Here is a 4,199-nt window from a genome sequence, read left to right on the forward strand (position 1 = left end):
CCCCTCCCCCCAGAACTCCAGGAAATGGGGCATTTGGGGCAGTTAAGAATGTGGGTATAGGGGGCAGCTGGGTAGCTCAGTGGATTGAGAGTCAAACCTAGAGACGGGAGGTCCTAGGTTCAAATCCAGCCTCAGACACTTCCCAGCCTGGTGACTCTAGGTAAGTCACTTGACCCCCATTGCCCACCCTTACCACTCTTCCACCTAGGAGCCAATGCACAGAAGTTAAGGGTTTAAAAAACAAACAAACAAAAGCAAACAAACAAACAAAAAAAGAATGTCGATATAAAAAGCTAGGACACTCAGCTTGCAAATCACTCTTTGTGGGATCAAGGGTGTCTGGGAGAAAGAGTAGGATTGCTTCTCTTTTTGTTAGCTCATCTCTGACCACAGGGAGCAGGGTGTTACTTTGCTGTTTACCTTATTCAGACTAAACCAGGCTGTGTGCACTGGGAAAATACCTAACAGGCAGTATCTCAGTTAATTCCTGACTCATATAGGCCTTCAATCAAAATTACCTTCATCATCTTAAACTTGATAACATTAGATTAAGAGAAAATTTAGTTTGTGAGATAGTTAGAAGTTAAGTTATTCAAACGCATTCCCCTCTGGGGAATGCTATCTCTAACAAGTTTCCTGAAGATATTAGTTAACTTACTTTATCCTTAATCCTAAAACTTCCCTCCTTCCCCTGTGTTCATGAAATTAATAAATCCCTTCCCTTTTTAAGTTTATGAGCCAGTGTGAAGTTATATTTTAGACCTTACCTACCAATTCCATACATTTTCTAGGCAAAATCTTCATCCAGGCAAGCACTGAATCCAGCTGTTGTCTAGAGAACAAGACTACAGTTTTGAAGACATCCTAGACCTTTATCTACTTTAGGCTTTGGAAAATAATCTTTTAACTGTGGAAGTTACTAATCTCAGTGGTATTATTTCCTACCTGTTAACTAGTTTAGCTCTGGGATAATCAAGTCTAAATAGTCTCCATTCCTGATCTAAAAGGGGGAATCTGTTAAAACTGTTATTCCTTCTGCTGTAACTGCCTCAGGAGGGAGAGGAGAAATAGTTCTATTCTCTGACACCACTCCCCCTTGCTAGGATAGCCAGCTTCAAACTTGGCTCCAACTCTATTACCAATCATTGCCAATCTGACCCAATCTTACAGCTTTTAAGAGTGATAATAATTCATATTTCTTTGTCCCTTTAGAGTTTGTGAAGTACTTTCTCCTTAACAACACTGTGAGATATGTAATGAAAATATTGTTTTGACCCCATTTTATAGATGATGTACACGAAGCTCAGAAACTAAACTATCTAAAGTAAAATATTTTTAAGATGCAGAATCAATATCTATAACCTGATCTTTTGACTCCAGATCCAGGATTTTTTCCCCTACTCATATGCCAAGCTGTCTCCACGAATTTGTTTATAAATATATTTCACTATTATTTAGTAAGAAACTTAGATATGCTAATTAACAAGACTAATCTTTGGGGGTTATACATTGTGGATCAAAATTTTTTGTGCAGTTTTAAGCCTTAAGACTTTTGGGAAATCCCGTAGGTGTCTGATGGAAACTTTGTAGAATATATAGAATTATTAATTCCAAGGAAAAATGAATATATAATTGGATATCCAGTGTGATATGTTTAATAAGACATACAGCAAAACACTTCACCAGATCTTTGAACTTTCAGATCGTAGTCATACAGTTTGGCATATAAACATATTGAGATCACAAGAGCTCAGATAGATTTACATTTAATAAAAATAGTGAATCTGGGGAGAAAAAGTTGCTTAAGAAAAGAATCCTTGAGTGAAATATTCTCTTCAATGAACTAATAAGACTTTTTGAAAATCTCCATTTCTACTAGGCTTTTCATATTTAATATAGCAGGGAAAAACCTTATAATTCAATAAAATGACATCAGCTTCCAGAATTTAAAAAAGTAAATATATGTCTTCAATACAAAACAAATTATGTTGTTGAAAACAATACTTAAAACAGTTCAATATTAATGTCGAATTTAGATTTGTGTTCCCCTGGGCTTGAAGTATTTATGATTCATAAGTTTTCTCTGTGCCTTAGATTTCTTTAGATTTTCTTAGTTTTGTTACTGTTTTGCCTGACATGTGAGCATAGTAGGTAGTATTCTACATAGTGTTATTTGAATATAACTGTGAAAGCCATCCATTTCTATATTTTCCACTCTCTTAACTAACCTTTCACCTAAAATTTCCACCACAGCAACTATTGAAGTAAGGCATCTACAGAAAATCAAATGCTAAACAAATGTATCATTTGTATTTATAAACAAATTGGTTCATTTTCTCAGGTTAATTTGGTACCTACTGGCAAACAAATTCTGGAGAAAAGGGACAAAGGACAAGTTTTGAAGAAAGAAAGAAAATGTCTACAATACAAGACATTTCATATAGAGTTTAGAAAGAGCTGAAGCAGATGCAACATCATAACTAGATGGCATGGGTAGTTTTAAAGAGGGAAATATCAATTATCTGAAACGGAGAAGGAAAGGAAAGACATGAACAAGGCAAAAGAAACACAAAATGTAAAGTAAATGTGCCTGATTTTTTTTGTTGGCATTAATCTTTTTTTTTTAATAAAACCCTTCCTTCTCTCTTAGAATCAACACTGTACATTGGTTTTAAGGTGGAGGAGTGGTAAGGGGTAGGCAATTGGGGTTAAGTGACTTGCCCAGGGTCACATAACTAGGAAGTATCTGAGGCCAGATTTGAACCTAGGACCTCCTGTCTTTCAGCCTGACTCAATCCACTAAGAGCCACCCAGCTGCCCCCTGTTGGTCTTAATCTTCTAATTCTTGCTTGGTCTTAAAATCTTTCCTTTCCCAAAGATCTGAAGCGCATACTATTCTGTGTTCACCTAATTACTTATAGTTTCCTTCTTTATATTCAAGTCATTCACCTATTCTGAGTTTATCTTGGTGTAGGTTGTGAGATGTTCATCTAAACCTAATCTCTCCCATACTGTTTTCCAGTTTTCCCAGGAGTTTTTGTCAAATACTGGATTTTTGTTCCAAAATGTTGGCCTTAATCTTAAATATCTTCTTACTCTATATTTTTCTTTCCCTAATCTGTTATACTGAAATATAAGTTACAAGTCTCCTGTCTAACAAAGATACTTTTTGAATAATTTCTGAAAAAACTTGTAGGAAGTGTTTCTTCTAGTTCTTTTCATTATTGAGGTCCAAGTATATTTCTTTAAACTATTTTTAGCTAAGAAATAATAAGTCTAGGACTAACCTTGAACTTTGCCTCCTGTGAAACTTTTATGGCCACTGATACCATCTCTCACCCTGGTATCAAGATCTCCTCAGAACCATGGCTACCTCCTTCCTACTATAGTCAGAGTGACAAATGAGTTAACTTTATATATCCAAGGTGATGTTTTTCAAGACTTCAGTTCAAGTCTTAAAACAGTGGTAAGTAGAGGGGGAAGTTCTCATTAATTCTTTTCCCTACTAGCCAAGATATAATGTAATATCTTGTAATAAATGTAAATAGCTCTAGTAGAGATACACATATGGAGTGTGATTTTATTTTTCTTTAATTTTATTATGGAAAATGCAATTTGCTAGTGAGTAGTGCCACCATACTCCAGATGGCATTAGCCATATCTCATTATCCAGAAAAACTAGGTTCAACCTCTCTTCAGTAGTTGTAATTGGCCCTTCCTGCTTCTTTACAGTTGGGGTAAAACTATTAGGCAGAGCCCTTTGTGAATTAGCAAGATAAGAGGAACAAAATAGTTTATTTCTCTTTTATTGAAAATGACAGGAAATTGCAACAAGAGGAGCTGGCCCAAAGTCAGAAGAGATGAGTATTCTGGAAGAGAGCCTTACTTCCCAAAAGAACAAACAGAGTTAAAGGTGTCCAAAATCAAAGATATTTTGTAGTTGTGTCAAATGTTTGGCAGGCAACAAAGGATAAAACACCCATAATTGGTCAGTTAAATGGCTATAATAGATATAATTTCCAAAGGTTGAATGAGTGTAGCATAACTCCATAAAGGTTTAGAGCACCAAAGGTTTCCTCCATGGGATGGAGAGTCAATTAGAGAAGAATGTACTAGCAGTTTTGCTGCACATCATGGCATTTTGCCAGCTTTGTGAGCTGGGACTTCTCACATCTATCTTTTCACAATTTCATTGAAGA

Source organism: Gracilinanus agilis, chromosome 3 (genome assembly GCF_016433145.1).
Source record: "Gracilinanus agilis isolate LMUSP501 chromosome 3, AgileGrace, whole genome shotgun sequence".
Taxonomy (NCBI): domain Eukaryota; kingdom Metazoa; phylum Chordata; class Mammalia; order Didelphimorphia; family Didelphidae; genus Gracilinanus; species Gracilinanus agilis.